The sequence below is a fragment of the Medicago sativa genome, chromosome 8 (genome assembly GCF_051527215.1).
Source record: "Medicago sativa cultivar Bolivia chromosome 8, Bolivia_mono, whole genome shotgun sequence".
Taxonomy (NCBI): domain Eukaryota; kingdom Viridiplantae; phylum Streptophyta; class Magnoliopsida; order Fabales; family Fabaceae; genus Medicago; species Medicago sativa.
The window spans coordinates 11,656,456-11,676,551 of NC_140756.1; the positions used below are offsets into that span (position 1 = coordinate 11,656,456).

At 37.5% G+C, this 20,096-nt stretch overlaps 1 long non-coding RNA gene across 14 annotated transcripts; it reads right to left on the minus strand.

Annotated features, from left to right (window-relative positions):
* Positions 1-393: 393 nt before the first annotated feature.
* LOC146896962 (uncharacterized) lies at positions 394-20,096 on the minus strand. 14 transcript variants are annotated; one of them, XR_015021517.1, is made up of 16 exons: positions 19,925-20,094; positions 19,782-19,830; positions 19,013-19,519; positions 18,838-18,911; positions 18,709-18,751; positions 18,584-18,622; positions 18,358-18,472; positions 17,888-18,021; positions 17,621-17,702; positions 17,427-17,541; positions 16,986-17,117; positions 16,776-16,793; positions 16,620-16,696; positions 16,445-16,526; positions 686-813; positions 394-534 (listed from the first exon to the last, which is right to left on the minus strand). It is a non-coding gene; the product is annotated as an uncharacterized LOC146896962 (long non-coding RNA). The 14 variants fall into 14 exon arrangements; XR_015021515.1 differs by having other exon boundaries at positions 686-797; positions 19,925-20,093; XR_015021516.1 differs by lacking the exon at positions 394-534 and having other exon boundaries at positions 541-813; positions 19,925-20,092.

Sequence of the window (20,096 nt, forward strand, 5' to 3'; positions counted from 1 at the left end):
TCTCAGCGGTGGCGATGGGTGAAAATCTGGTGGCAGCTGAATGGAGATGAAGAAGCGGGCGCTTCACTTGAAGGTTTCAGAATGAGGGAGAGAGGTTACTGGTTTGTTTACAGAGATTGGGCTCTGCCCAATTCTGATTAGTGCATGGTGTTGTAAACAAACTTATCATATGCACACATATGTTTCAGATTTAAAAGAAATATGAAACAAAGCTGCAGAATATAATCAAACAACACTGAAACAAACTTTGTCTAGAAATAAACACCGGCAGTTTTTGCAGCCACCTGATCCACATTTAAGGTATAAAAAATGGCCATCTCTTTGATTTTATATAGCTTAAAAGGACCAAAAAATGAAAAAACACTGATGAACTTTAAAGTGACCACCTTAAATGAAATCAAAGAAAATGTATTATGAGTTGTATTGTATTTACCTTAGTTGTGGAATGAGCCACAAGAACTTCCTTTTCTGGAACTACTCGAACATCCATTTTTTTGAGCACCTCGACATCTTTATCATGATCGCAGCATGCTCCTGATCCACATTTAAGGTATAAAAAATGGCCATCTCTTTGATTTTATATAGCTTAATAAAGGACCAAAAAATGAAAAGCACTGATGACCTTCAAAGTGACCTCCTTAAATGAAATCAAAGAAAATGTATTATGAGTCGTTATTATATTTACCTTAGTGGTGGAATGAGCCACAAGAACTTCCTTTTCTGGAACTACTCGAACATCCATTTTTCTGAGCACCTCGACATCTTTATCATGATCGCGGCATGCTTTCAAAATCAACCTGATGTATCAATTTTCTAAAGATGAATAGTAAACTTTCAGAATAGATCAATCATATAGTGTACTAATTTGAAAGAAGCTCTAACACAATTCAAATACTCTTCAATATTAGCTCAGCAGACATGGTAATCCATCTAATCCACTCTTAAGACAGAAGAGATTTTGAAGACATTCTAAAACAAAAAAATCATGCAAATAACATTGAGAATTTCTTCGGGAAGCACTACTCCTGAACATTATCAAGAATTAAGAATTTGAAATTCATGTATAGGCATATATGATGGGCAGTTTCTATCAAAAAAATTCTCAGCAACATTGCCCCTTACTTTTTGACTACCAAAGTGTAAGAGTTAACTTAAAATCAGGTTCAGAATTTCAGAAGCAACGTGCCACGATGGAGAGCAACGTGCCACGATTGGTGGTTTCAGATCCTGAGGCAAGCACTGGAAAAATCGTGCCACGATGGAATCGTAACGTGGCACGATGGTACGCTGAAGGAAATAAAGAAAACGTATTTTCAGTGCAGATTTGTTCCATATTTTAAGGGTTACTTTTACTATAAATATAAACCTTGTATCAGATGAAAAAGAGAGGAGAAAACAGGGTTTAGAAGCCAACATAAAAAAAACTAGGGTTTATAGAGAATTCTCTTGGCAACAACACTAGGGTTGGGTTTGTTTTCGATTCACCTTGAACAAAGCACTATTAGGATTGAGTCTCTTGGTCACGGGAAGAGGCTGGGATTTTGGGTATAATTAGGTTTGAAGACTGATTCTTGTAACCCTCTGACATCTCTTTGTAAAGAAACTCATTTCATTATAGTGGAACGGAGAGCTGCTCTCTCCCCCAGAGTAGGTCATCATTAGACCGAACTGGGTAAACAGATTCTCGTGCTCTCTCTCTCTCTCCTCTCTTGCTGTTTTATTTTGTTTGTTTTATTTTTGTCATCCGCTTCAATTGATTGCTTGGTATTAATTTGCTCCACACATCAAGTTTATTATTGGTGTGGTTTTCACAACGAATCCGCAACAATTGGCGCCCACCGTGGGGCAAAGGTCAAATCAATAACCAGGTATCATGGGTTCGAAGTGGGATATTGAAAAGTTTACCGGTAGTAACGACTTTGGGTTGTGGAAGGTAAAGATGAGGGCAATTCTAATTCAACAAAAGTGTGTTGAAGCATTGAAGGGAGAAGCACAGATGCCTGCGCATCTGACACCTGTTGAGAAGGCGGAGATGAATGATAAAGCGGTCAGTGCTATCATTCTGTGTCTTGGGGATAAGGTGTTGAGAGAGGTATCAAGGGAGACTACTGCTGTGTCTATGTGGAATAAACTTGATTCATTGTACATGACCAAGTCCTTGGCACATAGACAATGTCTGAAACAACAACTCTACTTTTACCGAATGGTGGAGTCAAAACCTATAATGGAGCAACTGACGGAATTCAATAAGATTATTGATGATTTGGCGAACATAGATGTAAACCTGGATGATGAGGATAAAGCCTTACACCTACTGTGTGCTTTACCTAAGTCCTTTGAGAATTTCAAGGATACAATGCTTTATGGCAAAGAAGGCACTATCACTTTGGAGGAAGTTCAAACAGCTTTGAGAACCAAAGAGTTAACCAAGTTCAAAGAGTTGAAGGTTGATGATAGTGGAGAAGGCTTGAATGTCTCAAGGGGAAGAAGTGAAAACAGAGGAAAGGGGAAAGGCAAGAATTCCAGGTCAAAGTCTAGGTCAAAGGGTGGTGATAATAAAACAAAGTACAAATGTTTTCTTTGTCACAACTATGGTCACTTCAAGAAGGATTGTCCGGAGAGAAAGGGCAATGGAAGTGGTAATCCATCCGTTCAGATTGCAAGTGAAGAGGAAGGTTATGAGAGTGCTGGAGCACAAACTGTGACAAGTTGGGAACCTGAAAAGGGCTGGGTCTTGGACTCTGGATGCTCTTATCACATATGTCCGAGAAAGGAGTACTTTGAAACTTTGGAGCTGAAAGAAGGTGGAGTTGTTCGCCTTGGTAACAATAAGGCTTGCAAAATTCAAGGTATGGGTACTATCCGTCTCAAAATGTTTGATGACCGTGATTTCCTTTTGAAGGATGTGAGGTATATTCCTGAACTTAAGAGAAATTTAATATCTATAAGCATGTTTGATGGTCTAGGACATTGTACTAGAATTGAACGTGGTATGATGAGAATTTCTCATGGTGCATTAGTTATAGCTAAAGGGTCTAAAATACATGGTTTATATATTTTAGATGGTTCCACTGTTATAGGTCATGCATCGGTTGCTAGTGTAGACACTCTGGACATAACTAAACTGTGGCATTTGAGGTTAGGTCATGTCAGTGAGAGGGGTTTAGTTGAGCTAGCTAAACAAGGTTTGCTAGGGAATGAAAAATTGAACAAACTAGATTTCTGTGATAATTGCACATTAGGCAAACAACACAAGGTGAAGTTTGGGGTGGGTGTGCATAAATCTAGTAGGCCTTTTGAGTATGTTCATTCGGATCTTTGGGGTCCAGCATCAGTTAAAACTCATGGGGGAGGTTCATATTTCATGTCTATTATCGATGATTATTCTAGAAGGGTATGGGTTTACATTCTGAAGAATAAAAGTGACGCTTTTGAAAAATTTAAAGAATGGCATACACTTGTAGAAAATCAGATTGGAACTAAACTGAAAGTGTTGAGAACTGACAATGGCCTGGAGTTTGTTTCAGAGCAGTTTAATGAGTTTTGCAGGAAACGAGGTATAAAGAGGCATAGAACCGTGGCATACACACCTCAACAGAATGGTCTTGCTGAAAGAATGAACAGGACCTTGTTGGAGCGTGTGAGGTGTATGTTGTAACGCCCCATTTTTATTCTAATATTTTAGTAGATGTGTGAATATTTTATATATGACTTTAATTGCTATATAAATGATTTTATGTGAAATATATGTTTTATATGATTTTTATATGAAATATGTTATGATGCAATTTTATTATATGAATATTGGGGTTGTGTATTATTTAAATGAATGTTGTTATTATTTGATAGAAATAATATGAGAAATAGAAATATTATAGAAATAGTATTTATTTTTGGTTAATGGGAATTAAGTGGAAATTAATAGAAATTAAGGGAGTTGGGTGAGAAAAGAAAAGAGAGATATTTTTGAAGTAAAAAGAAAGAAAAAGGGAGAGAAACATTTTCACGTGAAAACATTAGAAGAAAACCTGCTTTTGGAGAGAAAACCTAGAAGAGGCAAAGAGAGAGCTAGGAAGGAATCGATTGCGGTAGCTTGTCGTTTGGTGTTGCTGAATTAAGGTAAGGGTGGGATTCCTTTCAATAATCTTGATATATAATTTGAAAATTGATGAAATTGTTGTTCTTGAGTTTAGGGTTTGAGAGGTTATGTTAGATGATAATTTATGATAAAACATGTTTAATTGTATGAATATAGGTTGTTTTACCCCTATGATGTATACTAAACCTGTAAACATTGTTCTAATTCATTTTGGGTGATTGGGGGATCAAAAATTGGGTTTTTGGAGTGAAAACTGGTCTTTCCCGTAAGCTGTGAATGTCCAAAATCGGGTCCCGAACTGCCAAAATCGGGCCCCGAATTCTGAGCTGATTTTTCAGCTTTGGTTCGACAAAAATCGGGCCCCGAACTGCCGAAATCGGGCCCCGATTTCCTGTCAGTCAAAACTGGAAAACACTCACTTTTTCGCCCGTTTCTGTTTTGAATTAGCTTTCGGTGTAAACATAAAAGTTGTAGATAATTGAGTTAGCTTTCTAATGGCCTTGGTTTGGAGTGGAAAAGATTTGTAGATTTTGAGTTATGATAAAAATAGTCCAAGTGGGTCTTTAGCAAAATTTAAGAAAACTTAGCATAACTAATCCCAAGTTAGTCCAAAAACTTATGGTTGGTTTCCCAACTTCAAACTTAAGTGTTAGGGCTTTAGTTGAGGTGTTTTATGGATATTTGACTTATGTTCTATTGATCAAAACTTAATTGCTTTTGGGGGATGTTTTAGACTTGAGCTGAATGTAATTGATTTATAAATATATGTTATGTTGTTGATTCCGTTGTTGACGTTGTTGTATCATCTAATGTCAAAGTTGGGGAGTGTGTCATAATTGTTTTAGGCACATATGTTGTTGTTGTAGTCGCTGTTGAAGTTGTATGTTGATATACACAAGTTGAGTCCATTTGCATACTCACATCTGTTGGGGGCTTATGCCCTGGAATGTTCATCATTCAACCCGTTGGGGGCTTATGCCCTGGAATGTTTATCATTCACCAGTTGGGGGCTTATGCCCTGGGATGCTTTAACCATCCAAATTGTTGGGGGCTTATGCCCTGGAATGCTTAGCATTCAACGCGCGTAGATTGGTACCACCTGCATGATGCATAGTTGTTGTTGTCGTAGCATTGTTGAGTAGTTGTTGTTGTCGTAGCATTGTTGAGTCGTTGTTGTTGTCGTAGCATTGTTGAGTCGTTGTTGTCGTTGTAGCATTGTCGAGTTGTCGGTGTCGTTGTGGATAATGTTGTTGTTGTTGTTGTTGTACCTTGTTGCTGAAATTAATTATGTTGTTGCTTATGTATTTATTTATATACTTTATTAATTATGTCTGTTGTGATATGCTTTGTTGTTTTCATTAATTTGATGAATTATATATTATTATTATTGGATAAGTTTCTCACCCCTTCTGCGTATATGTTGCCTCGACCGTGGGTAATGTGCAGGTAATGATGGCTTGTAGGTTGATTGGCTCAAGTGTCTAGGGCTCTGATACATATTAGGATGGGGATCGTCGCGAGTGTCTTCTCATTTCTTTTATGTATCACATATTTTGGAAAGGACTTGCTATTAGAATAAAGTTGAATTATGTTGTGGCCTTTGTGCCAAGATTTTTATTGATGTTGAATTTGGTTAAATTTATATTTTAAAGAATTATTCCGCTGCAGTTTATTAAGATTTTTTTATGTTGGCCTTAAATAAATAGATATTTTCTATTTATGAATTTTTGAAAAGTAGTGTGACACTCCGTTGTGTGATTACTCTGATTAAGTTAACTAATATTACGCTGTTGGGAGAACGGGGTGTTACAATTGGTATCAGAGCAGGTCGGTCCGTCCGGCCAATTAGTAGAGTCGTGTCGAGCCTAGTAGTGTTGTGTGACAATTTTGTATTGTCCTTGTTGTCCTGATTGTTGTTTGTTGTTTGTTGTGCAATCCCTAGTATGAACTGGTTGGAGTACAACCATGTTCATATTAATTGTTTTAGAAAGACGGTGTACTTTTCTTCTGCTGAAGAAGAGAGTGGAGCAGAATTTTTATCTACCAAGCAGCTGAAGCGATTAGAGCATGATGGAAACTCAATGTTTTCCTTGATGGCGTAGTTGTCTGTAGAGAGTCAGTCGATAATTGATAGATTACCCATTGTGAATGAATTTCCTGAAGTTTTCCTGATGAGATTCCAGATGTACCACCAGAGAGGGAGGTTGAATTTTCGATCGATCTTGTGCTGGGTACGAAGCCTGTGTCGATGGCTCCTTACCGTATGTCAGCAGTTGAGTTAGCAGAGTTGAAGAAACAGTTAGAAGACTTGCTTGATAAGAAGTTTATAAGACCAAGTGTGTCACCTTGGGGAGCGCCTGTGTTGCTAGTTAAGAAGAAGGATGGTAGCATGAGATTGTGCATAGATTACCGTCAGCTGAATAAAGTGACGATAAAGAATAGGTATCCACTTCCGAGAGTTGATGACTTGATGGATCAATTAGTGGGTGCACGTGTGTTTAGTAAAATCGATTTGAGGTCAGGTTACCATCAGATTAAGGTGAAGGATGAAGATATGCAGAAGACGGCCTTTAGGACACGGTATGGGCACTATGAATATAAAGTGATGCCTTTCGGTGTTACTAATGCGCCTGGTGTGTTCATGGAGTATATGAACAGAATTTTTCATGCTTTTCTAGATAAGTTTGTTGTTGTATTTATTGATGATATTTTGATTTATTCTAAGAATGAAGAAGAGCATGCAGAACATTTGAAGATTTTCTTACAGGTGCTGAAAGAAAAGAAGTTGTATGCAAAACTGTCAAAGTGCGAGTTCTGGTTAAGTGAAGTAAGTTTCCTTGGCCATATTATTTCTGGTAGTGGTATTGCTGTAGACCCGTCGAAGGTTGAAGCGGTATCACAGTGGGAGACTCCTCAGTCAGTTACGGAGATCAGAAGTTTTCTTGGTTTGGCTGGTTATTACAGAAGATTTATCGAAGGATTTTCGAAGTTGGCACTTCCATTGACTCAGTTGACCTGTAAAGGTAAAGCTTTTGTGTGGGATGCTCAGTGTGAGAATAATTTCAATGAGTTGAAGCGAAGATTGACGACGGCTCCAATTTTGATTTTACCAGAGCTGGATAAACCTTTTGTTGTATATTGTGATGCGTCCAAGTTAGGCTTAGGTGGTGTGCTTATGCAAGATGGCAAGGTAGTGGCTTATGCTTCAAGACAATTGAGAATACATGAGAAGAATTATCCTACACATGATTTAGAGTTGGCTGCTGTGGTTTTTGTGTTGAAAATTTGGAGACACTATTTGTACGGTTCCAGATTTGAAGTGTTTAGTGATCATAAGAGTCTGAAATATTTATTTGATCAAAAAGAGTTGAATATGAGGCAGAGAAGGTGGCTTGAGTTGTTAAAAGATTATGATTTTGGCTTGAATTATCATCCGGGTAAAGGCAATGTGGTTGCAGATGCCTTGAGTAGGAAAACATTGCACATGTCGGCTATGATGGTGAAAGAATTTGAATTGCTGGAACAGTTTAGAGACTTAAGCCTTGTTTGTGAATTGGCACCTCAGAGTGTGCAGTTGGGTATGTTGAAAATTAATAATGATTTCTTGAAGAGTATCAAAGAAGCCCAGGAGGTTGATGTGAAATTTGTAGACTTGATGGTTGCTAGTAATCAGAATGCCGATGGTGATTTTCAGGTTGATGATCAAGGAGTGTTGAGATTCCGAGGCAGGATTTGTATCCCTGATAACGATGAATTGAAAAAGTTGATTTTAGAAGAGAGTCACAGAAGTAGCTTGAGTATCCATCCGGGAGCTACAAAGATGTATCATGACTTGAAGAAACTGTTTTGGTGGTCTGGATTGAAGCGTGATGTCGCACAATTTGTTTATGCATGTTTGACTTGTCAGAAATCGAAAGTTGAACATCAGAAGCCTGCTGGTTTGTTGACACCATTAGATGTGCCAGAATGGAAATGGGATAGCATCTCCATGGACTTTGTGACGAGTTTACCAAACACGCAAAGAGGGCATGATGCCATTTGGGTTATTGTCGATAGATTGACGAAGTCGGCACACTTCATTCCGATTAATATCACCTATTCAGTAGCTCAGTTGGCGGAGATCTATATTCATAATATTGTGAAGTTGCATGGTGTTCCATCGAGTATTGTGTCGGATAGGGATCCGAGGTTCACTTCGAGATTTTGGAAGAGCTTGCAAGAAGCTTTGGGCTCTCAGTTGAAGTTGAGTTCAGCGTATCATCCGCAAACAGATGGTCAGTCAGAAAGAACGATTCAATCATTAGAAGACTTGTTGAGGGTGTGTGTACTTGAGCAAGGTGGAGCTTGGGACAGTCACCTACCATTGATAGAGTTCACGTACAACAATAGTTACCACTCGAGTATTAGTATGGCACCTTTCGAAGCTTTATATGGTCGAAGGTGTAGGACTCCTTTATGTTGGTTTGAGTCGGGTGAAAGTATTGTGTTGGGGCCTGAAATAGTTCAGCAGACTACGGAGAAGGTCAAGATGATAAGAGAGCATATGAAAGCGTCGCAGAGTCGACAAAAGAGTTATCATGACAAGCGTAGGAAAGACCTTGAGTTTCAAGAGGGTGACCATGTGTTTTTGAGGGTCACTCCTATGACCGGTGTGGGTCGTGCTTTGAAGTCCAAGAAGTTGACTCCAAAGTTTATTGGTCCTTATCAGATATCTGAGAGAATTGGTACGGTGGCTTATTGAGTTGGTTTGCCACCACATCTTTCGAACTTGCATGATGTGTTTCATGTGTCGCAACTTCGGAAGTATGTAGCGGATCCTTCACATGTCATTCCTAGAGATGATGTGCAAGTTAGAGACAACCTTACGGTAGAAACTTTACCTTTGAGGATTGATGATCGCAAGGTGAAGACATTGAGAGGCAAGGAGATACCTCTAGTGAAAGTTGTTTGGGGGGGAGCAGCTGGTGAAAGTCTTACTTGGGAGTTGGAGAGTAAGATGCAGGAGTCTTATCCTGAGTTGTTTACTTGAGGTAATATTTCGAGGACGAAATTCTATAAGTTGGGGAGAGTTGTAACGCCCCATTTTTATTCTAATATTTTAGTAGATGTGTGAATATTTTATATATGACTTTAATTGCTATATAAATGATTTTATGTGAAATATATGTTTTATATGATTTTTATATGAAATATGTTATGATGCAATTTTATTATATGAATATTGGGGTTGTGTATTATTTAAATGAATGTTGTTATTATTTGATAGAAATAATATGAGAAATAGAAATATTATAGAAATAGTATTTATTTTTGGTTAATGGGAATTAAGTGGAAATTAATAGAAATTAAGGGAGTTGGGTGAGAAAAGAAAAGAGAGATATTTTTGAAGTAAAAAGAAAGAAAAAGGGAGAGAAACATTTTCACGTGAAAACATTAGAAGAAAACCTGCTTTTGGAGAGAAAACCTAGAAGAGGCAAAGAGAGAGCTAGGAAGGAATCGATTGCGGTAGCTTGTCGTTTGGTGTTGCTGAATTAAGGTAAGGGTGGGATTCCTTTCAATAATCTTGATATATAATTTGAAAATTGATGAAATTGTTGTTCTTGAGTTTAGGGTTTGAGAGGTTATGTTAGATGATAATTTATGATAAAACATGTTTAATTGTATGAATATAGGTTGTTTTACCCCTATGATGTATACTAAACCTGTAAACATTGTTCTAATTCATTTTGGGTGATTGGGGGATCAAAAATTGGGTTTTTGGAGTGAAAACTGGTCTTTCCCGTAAGCTGTGAATGTCCAAAATCGGGTCCCGAACTGCCAAAATCGGGCCCCGAATTCTGAGCTGATTTTTCAGCTTTGGTTCGACAAAAATCGGGCCCCGAACTGCCGAAATCGGGCCCCGATTTCCTGTCAGTCAAAACTGGAAAACACTCACTTTTTCGCCCGTTTCTGTTTTGAATTAGCTTTCGGTGTAAACATAAAAGTTGTAGATAATTGAGTTAGCTTTCTAATGGCCTTGGTTTGGAGTGGAAAAGATTTGTAGATTTTGAGTTATGATAAAAATAGTCCAAGTGGGTCTTTAGCAAAATTTAAGAAAACTTAGCATAACTAATCCCAAGTTAGTCCAAAAACTTATGGTTGGTTTCCCAACTTCAAACTTAAGTGTTAGGGCTTTAGTTGAGGTGTTTTATGGATATTTGACTTATGTTCTATTGATCAAAACTTAATTGCTTTTGGGGGATGTTTTAGACTTGAGCTGAATGTAATTGATTTATAAATATATGTTATGTTGTTGATTCCGTTGTTGACGTTGTTGTATCATCTAATGTCAAAGTTGGGGAGTGTGTCATAATTGTTTTAGGCACATATGTTGTTGTTGTAGTCGCTGTTGAAGTTGTATGTTGATATACACAAGTTGAGTCCATTTGCATACTCACATCTGTTGGGGGCTTATGCCCTGGAATGTTCATCATTCAACCCGTTGGGGGCTTATGCCCTGGAATGTTTATCATTCACCAGTTGGGGGCTTATGCCCTGGGATGCTTTAACCATCCAAATTGTTGGGGGCTTATGCCCTGGAATGCTTAGCATTCAACGCGCGTAGATTGGTACCACCTGCATGATGCATAGTTGTTGTTGTCGTAGCATTGTTGAGTAGTTGTTGTTGTCGTAGCATTGTTGAGTCGTTGTTGTTGTCGTAGCATTGTTGAGTCGTTGTTGTCGTTGTAGCATTGTCGAGTTGTCGGTGTCGTTGTGGATAATGTTGTTGTTGTTGTTGTTGTACCTTGTTGCTGAAATTAATTATGTTGTTGCTTATGTATTTATTTATATACTTTATTAATTATGTCTGTTGTGATATGCTTTGTTGTTTTCATTAATTTGATGAATTATATATTATTATTATTGGATAAGTTTCTCACCCCTTCTGCGTATATGTTGCCTCGACCGTGGGTAATGTGCAGGTAATGATGGCTTGTAGGTTGATTGGCTCAAGTGTCTAGGGCTCTGATACATATTAGGATGGGGATCGTCGCGAGTGTCTTCTCATTTCTTTTATGTATCACATATTTTGGAAAGGACTTGCTATTAGAATAAAGTTGAATTATGTTGTGGCCTTTGTGCCAAGATTTTTATTGATGTTGAATTTGGTTAAATTTATATTTTAAAGAATTATTCCGCTGCAGTTTATTAAGATTTTTTTATGTTGGCCTTAAATAAATAGATATTTTCTATTTATGAATTTTTGAAAAGTAGTGTGACACTCCGTTGTGTGATTACTCTGATTAAGTTAACTAATATTACGCTGTTGGGAGAACGGGGTGTTACATATGTTGTTGGGAGCTGGATTGTCCAAGAGTTTCTGGGGAGAAGCTGTTAGTACTGCAGCATATTTGATTAACAGATGTCCATCAACAGGGATAGATCTCAAGACACCTATGGAGGTTTGGAGTGGGAGACCGGCAGACTACTCTAATTTGAAAGTTTTTGGAGCTTTAGCATTTGCTCATGTCAGACAGGACAAACTTGATGCTAGAGCTGTGAAGTGTATTTTCATGGGTTATCCTGAAGGTGTGAAAGGTTACAAACTGTGGAAGATGGAACCTGGAGGATCAAAATTTATTATAAGCAGGGATGTTACTTTTGATGAGACCCGCATGGGGATGAAGTGCAAAGACCTGGATACAAGCTCAGAAACGGGGATAGAGAAAATCCAGTTTGAGGTGGAGCCTACCACTGATGAAAGGGAAGGGGAGGATCAGACTCCAGTACCTGATGAGAGTGAAGGCCAAGAAACAATTGATCCTGACTATCAGCTAGCAAGATGTAACAGCCCGGTGGGCCCCTCGCAAGGCACTGCACCCACCACACTGCACTGTTACTCACAAGCTTAATCACTAGCCCCCTCACCATACTAGTGTTTTTGCCTCCCGTGGGAATCGAACCTAGTACCTGGGGATAAGTACTACTTCAATGCATTCCCACTACCAATTGAGCTAGCTCAATTGGTAGTGGGAATGCATTGAAGTAGTACTTATCCCCAGGTACTAGGTTCGATTCCCACGGGAGGCAAAAACACTAGTATGGTGAGGGGGCTAGTGATTAAGCTTGTGAGTAACAGTGCAGTGCGGTGGGTGCAGTGCCTTGCGAGGGGCCCACCGGGCTGTTACAATAAAAAGGCGCCTTTTTTATTGTAACAGCCCGGTGGGCCCCTCGCAAGGCACTGCACCCACCACACTGCACTGTTACTCACAAGCTTAATCACTAGCCCCCTCACCATACTAGTGTTTTTGCCTCCCGTGGGAATCGAACCTAGTACCTGGGGATAAGTACTACTTCAATGCATTCCCACTACCAATTGAGCTAGCTCAATTGGTAGTGGGAATGCATTGAAGTAGTACTTATCCCCAGGTACTAGGTTCGATTCCCACGGGAGGCAAAAACACTAGTATGGTGAGGGGGCTAGTGATTAAGCTTGTGAGTAACAGTGCAGTGCGGTGGGTGCAGTGCCTTGCGAGGGGCCCACCGGGCTGTTACACAAGAGATAGGCAAAGGAGAAAAATTAATCCACCTAATAGATACGGTTATGCTGACCTCATATGTTATGCTTTGAATGCAGCTGAAGAATTGCAAGACTCGGAACCAAAGAACTTCAGGGAAGCATTAGAAAGCAATGAAAGCAAGGACTGGCTGAAGGCAATGAATGAGGAAATACTTTCATTGGAAAAGAACCAGACTTGGAAACTTGTTTCATTACCTAAGAATCAAAGGGTAGTGGGAAGCAAGTGGGTGTTCAAGAAGAAAGAAGGTATACCAGGGGTCGAAGCACCAAGGTATAAGGCAAGACTTGTAGCAAAGGGTTTTACTCAGGTGGAAGGGATTGATTACAATGAAATTTTTTCACCGGTGGTAAAACATTGTTCTATAAGGGTACTTATGGCGATTGTTAACATGTATGATCTTGAGTTAGAACAAATGGATGTGAAGACCGCATTTCTACATGGAGAGTTGGAAGAAACTATCTATATGCAACAACCAGAAGGTTTCGTGGAAGATAATACAAAAGTGTGTTTGTTGAAGAAATCTTTGTATGGGTTGAAGCAAAGTCCAAGGCAGTGGTATCGTCGGTTTGATGAGTTTCTTATAAAGGCTGGTTTTGTGAGAAGCAACTATGATAGTTGTGTGTACATGATGAGAAGGAATGAGAAAGTCATTCTCTACCTTCTCCTTTATGTAGATGATATTCTTATGGCAAGTTCTGACATGCAAGAGATTCAGAAGCTCAAGGAAAGATTGAATGATGAATTTGAGATGAAGGATCTTGGTAATGCAAAGAGGATACTTGGTATGGATATCATAAGGGACCGAAACAAAGGTGAGCTATTCTTATCTCAGCAAGGTTACTTGAGGAAAGTGGTGGAGCGATTCAGAATGAAAGATTCTAAAGTCGTTGGCACTCCTCTTGGTCATCACACAAAGTTGTCAATAAAGCAGTGTCCTCAATCCGATGAAGAGAAAAGCAAGATGGAGGGTACTCCCTATGCAAGTGGGGTTGGAAGCATCATGTATGGTATGGTTTGTAGTAGACCAGACTTATCCTATGCAATAAGTGTGATAAGTCGATTTATGGCAAATCCGGGTCAAGTGCACTGGCAAGCTTTGAAGTGGGTTCTAAGATATTTGAATGGGACTTTGACAGGTGGTCTGAAGTATACGAGGTCACAACCAGGAAGGGATGCTTTGGAAGGATATGTGGATGCGGACTATGCAGGTAATGTAGACACTAGAAAATCTCTATCAGGTTTTGTGTTTACTTTGTTCGGTACAGCAGTAACTTGGAAGGCAAATCAACAATCAGCTGTAGCTCTTTCAACAACTCAAGCAGAGTACATAGCCCTTGTTGAAGGGGTCAAGGAAGCCATATGGTTGAAAGGTATGATTGGAGAAATGGGGATTAGTCAAGGGTGTGTGAAGATATATTGTGATAGCCAAAGTGCCATTCATTTGGCAAATCATCAGGTGTATCATGAAAGAACAAAGCACATTGACATTCGTTTGCACTTTGTTAGAGACATGATTGATACAAAGGAGATCATGGTGGAGAAAGTGGCATCGGAAGAAAATCCAGCAGACATGTTCACCAAATCATTACCAAGATCAAGATTCAAGCATTGCTTGGACTTGATTAACTTCATTGAAGAATAGATGAAGGTTGGAGAGAGCAGCAAGGTGATTGATGGTTAAATTGGCATCATCACTGATTTGAAGTCAAGGTGGAGAATTGTAAGATTTAACTTAAAATCAGGTTCAGAATTTCAGAAGCAACGTGCCACGATGGAGAGCAACGTGCCACGATTGGTGGTTTCAGATCCTGAGGCAAGCACTGGAAAAATCGTGCCACGATGGAATTGTAACGTGGCACGATGGTACGCTGAAGGAAATAAAGAAAACGTATTTTCAGTGCAGATTTGTTCCATATTTTAAGGGTTACTTTTACTATAAATATAAACCTTGTATCAGATGAAAAAGAGAGGAGAAAACAGGGTTTAGAAGCCAACATAAAAAAAACTAGGGTTTATAGAGAATTCTCTTGGCAACAACACTAGGGTTGGGTTTGTTTTTGATTCACCTTGAACAAAGCACTATTAGGATTGAGTCTCTTGGTCACGGGAAGAGGCTGGGATTTTGGGTAGAATTAGGTTTGAAGACTGATTCTTGCAACCCTCTGACATCTCTTTGTAAAGAAACTCATTTCATTATAGTGTAACGGAGAGCTGCTCTCTCCCCCAGAGTAGGTCATCATTAGACCGAACTGGGTAAACAGATTCTCGTGCTCTCTCTCTCTCTCCTCTCTTGCTGTTTTATTTTGTTTGTTTTATTTTTGTCATCCGCTTCAATTGATTGCTTGGTATTAATTTGCTCCACACATCAAGTTTATTATTGGTGTGGTTTTCACAACGAATCCGCAACACAAAGCATGAACCATTTAGGATTAGATCAGAAAAAATTAACTTTGTCATCAACCATCATACATACAGTACTCCTTAAGATTCATCAAAGCTTGCCGAATCGTATTCTCGTCTTGATTGGAATATTTCAGGCATAACAACCTTTGCGCAACATGATAAGCACTCTGTATCAAGTGATTCTGCAAGCAGTTGACATCCATCATTTTCTTTTCCTAATGACAGTGAGTCATATCACATGTTAGTGTCAGTGCTTAGTGCCGGTTTATGTTTAACACTTGCTCTCTATCCACTACATACTTAACAAATGAATATGAAAAACAGACAAGAAGCAAACAATTTTGTGAAACATAGCTGTATTCAAAATAGATAGCACAATCATTGTGAATTGTGATGACAGATTGACAGCTTAATGAAATTAAAAACAAAAAAAACCAATTAACCTGTTCATATAACAGTTTGTTTGACTACAAATTTTATATGCATTCATGTATGAGTTTCCATGTAAAAATTTAAGCACATGATTCTCTGTTATTTGCACTGGAATTTCCTCCAAGAGTATTTATAATTTAAGGAATCAAGCTTCATTATCTTTTCTTTCATGGAAAGTTAAAGTGTGCATCATTTAAATTAATATCCTATTTTTGCAAGCATGATATAATCACCTTTTCTGAAATCCTTAATTGATCCATCATGCATTCACTAACCCAATCTAGAACTTTTCAACCGAATTAGTTTTACACCAAGCCGATTCATATAACTCAAGTTTTGGATTACCTAAAGTCAACCATGTACCTTAAAATTCTGTGACAGAACAGCTGTGTTTAAATAGCAACTGGGACATATAGGCAAATTATAAAATTATGAAATTAAACATGAAGAAACTACTGTATGTCCTCTTTCAAACGCAACTGGTCCCACTCGAAAAGGATTTTCCAAGCTTAAGATATTAACTTTCTAAGCTGACTGACGCAACATAACTTGTAAAATGGAACAGCTCAATTCATAAAATCACTATAAATCACATAACCAATATAAAAATATAAGACTTGACAGTATTAAAGTCGTAAAAGTAAGCTTTCCAATCTAATTGGTTTCACTCAAAATTGATTCCAATCGCTCAATCTATACCCAATTTAACTCAGCTACGTCATAATGTTTTTAAGCAGAAAATAATTGTATTTGTTTCGCTCACAACCGCTATATCGCATATAATTTATTTAATAACAACTAATTCTTCATAACACAATAATATCTTTTGCTTGAGGGATGCAGCCTACATCACAACAACAGATACAATAATCATTAGTCAGATGATCGCCTTTCAGTTTAAATAACTTTTTATTTTACTATGAAGAACATCTAAAATGAGAGAAGTGACCTCTGCCAATTTGAAGAGTTTTTCCGTTGTTTCATGGGTGGCCTGCTACCTTGAGTAGTCCCATAAAATTCCATCAAATTCACTTCAAAGAATGCAAAATTCAGAAGGTTATTACATCACACTGTAAAATAAAGTATCACATTGTAAGACTATATAGCTTCATAAAGTGACGTACACCGTCATTGACTTGGATCTCCCTTCGTTACTTAATAAATCACGTAAATGAGTCTTTTTAATGTCCTCAACATGGTCCTGTAAAAAGCAGAAGCATTGAATAAATCTTCAAAATTTTTGCATTATGCATATTTAAGAAGTATTGTTCCTGTCACACCTTTAAGTCCTTTCATAGCTGAGTGTCAGAGATGAGAGTCGAGGAAGCCATTCAGAACTGTAGTTATAGCAGAAAATATGGGATATCAGTCGCCATTTACCATAACCGAGAACATAAAAACTATCACCGCAATCTGCCGTAGTGACAGATATTCCATAACAATGCTAAGAAAAAGCATTAGAAACAAATTAATTTTTTCCAGAATCTCACCTTACAATATGTCTGGATAGTTGATCAGACATTGTTCACCTTATAAATGGTGCCTGGATAATTCTGTCAACCCAGGCTCTTTTGTCATTGTTTTCAAATTCAATGAACGTAGTGTCAGGCCGATTGATATATCTGTGGAGCAGAAAGAGTTGATAAGCAAACATGAGCAGAAAGTAGACGGGGATTTTAAATGCGTTGGATAGAAAACCATAACCTTGCTATTTTCAAATTTACCTATGTCAATAATGTTCAACTGATATGACATTTTATTAATGCCTTTGGTTCTAGTATGATGATAAATACAATAGTTCAAATTGGGGTATTGAGATTTTGTTGTTCTAATGGTAGTATCACAAAACTCAGATTATGATGAGTCAAAAGAAAAATAATTTCAGAACACCAAACCATTAGCAAAGATAAATACATATACATAATGTATACCTGCAAGCTTGCATTGAGCATGAGTCAATATCAGAACAATAGGTCCTATATCATTCCGATCAGCCAACTAACTCAGCAATTGTTTTCTTCGGATGCATACGAAGAAATTCATCCTCTAAAGAACAAATGCTAAATAAGCCTAAATTTTAGCTAAGAAATTTTCACAAAATTTAAGCAAAAGGTTCAGTTGGCACCTTGAAGAAAAAAACCTAATGCAAGAAGCTTAAGATCCCGTAAAATCGCCTTTCTAGTCGCATCAACTTTGCAAGATGGTTTCTGTTGAAGAAACAGATAAGGTAGATTAACAAATGAACAATTTATCAACAATGTTTCAATACAAATTCTGATTCTAGTCAAGTATCATAAAATTAATATAGATCAAAGAATTCAAAGATACTGCATTATCACTAAATAATATCATTACATTCTTTGTAACTATAGAAAAGTTTCAAGTAACATACCTTGTATGTGAATGCTAGTGCAACACCAACAATAAAAAGTAAAAATGGCATAACAAAATCTGCTATTGTTAAGCCATTCCATGGAGAATGAGTGCTGCAATAAGTCCACCAGCATCATCCACCAATATCATAAGCTGCATTGAGTTTCAGTTGCACATATAAGGAGAGGTTTGTTCACTACCTCAGAATAACAGATCTATGAAACTGATGCATAAAAACTTGGCCAGCAAAAAAGGAGATATGTAAAGAGATATATGTACTGAGCATTCTCTTTTTAGTGTTATCGATTGCGAATGGCAGAAAGTAAAAAGACGCAATAAAAACACTATGGCGTTGCCATGCTTCATGAATTGGTCATGGTGGTTGCCACGAAGTATATCAGCGCAATCCGCCATGGCCGATAAAACTTTCAAGCTTGAAAATTACATAACCCATGAACTGCAAAAAGTGATAAAAGGTCATTTAATTACCTGCATTGTGATCCCTCTTTTTCACGCTGGCCTGAAAATTTAAGGCACTAAAATATATAATTTTGATAAAGTTGTATAGTCCATCACCAAGGATTAATGCAATGGAAATAGAAACCTGCATCATGAAAATAAAGAAAAGTTAAGACTTAAAATGGAAGAGAAAAAACACAACTCAAATCAAAGAAGTTCTAATAGAGTGTTCTTAAGTTTTTGTTTATTCAAAGACCTTATAACCATTAAGACTCTTCATGATGTTTCTTTGTCTCTGCAACATAACATACACATTGATGAGAAGATAGACATAAACTTGGAAAAACAGCTTCTAGTGTTAGGTGTTTCAGACCAACAAACCTAGAACTCTGTCATGAGATCCCTGAACTTTTTAGTCAAGGAACTGCAATTTCAAGGAAAAGTAGATATTTTAGCTTCTTAAATTGTTTTTATCAAGTATGCTAATAAACATATACACTATATATATACTTTGTCATATTCATTCTTGCTCTGTCAATACCGGTTCCCTTCTCACAACCAGGCTTTTGTCTATTGATTAGATTCTGCATAAAACATATCCCGGTTAACTATTTTTTATCCGTATTTGAAATCTATATAACAAACTGAAATATGCTAAAACAATATTCAGCTAGCATCACATTACTTCTCTGTTGATAGCTTCAATTTTTGCTTTGACCCCATGTAAGAGGTTTGTTAGTCATACAAAGAACACTAAATTTCACATAGATGTGATGTCTTAATGGAAAAGGTGACACATTCAAACAAAATAAATATGAAATATTCAATGAACGTGTCACTGTTGTTAGCAAGACAATTGTCATGATTCAGTAACCAGTACCAGTAAAATCTTATGAGCATTAAACAATTTGAAGTATCAACCAAAAACCCAGAACATAGATATAACATCAAAACCACAAAGGAAACCAATAAACATCCCAAAAACTGATACAACAAAGACAAACCACAGGCTCAAAACAAAAACATGCAACAACAAACATACACAAAAATCAGAAACCGAAATCAACCAAACACAAACAACACAAAAACAGCAAAATCATACAAAAACAAAACAAAATGTCAAGAAATAATTGACATAAACAACATCAACTACCAGAATCACACAAACCTTTAAACTTGATGGCAAAGAAACCTGAAGAAGAACATAAAAAACAGAGTTAGAACAGAACCAAAGCACAAAACACCAACAAAACAAAAAACAGAACAAAATCAAAGCACAATCAAAAAAATCTAACAGATAAACGACATGCAAAGTGATCAAAAACAAAACACAAACCCTTAAATTTAATAGCAAACAAACCAGAAGCAGAACATGAAAACCTAACTTAGAACAAAAACAAAGGACACAAAAAGCAACAAAACACAAACATGCAATGCAATCAAACAACCCAAACCTTGAAACAGCAAAGGATTGTACCAGAAGCTGCTATCTACAAAACAAACCTGAAGAAGAAGATGAAAACCAACATTAGAACAGAACCAAAGCACAAAAGAAGCAAAAAAACACAAACATGCAAGGCAATGAAGCAACACAAACCTTAAAACGACAAAGAACCGGACCAGGCGAAAGAAAAACGGAACCGGACACAGGTCATAAGAAATATGACGAAGTAGTAGTAGTGGGATGAAATAGTGGGAAGGAGAATTGAATCATATCACCCCATATATATATATAGATGAAGAGCATGATTTACTAATTTACCAAACTA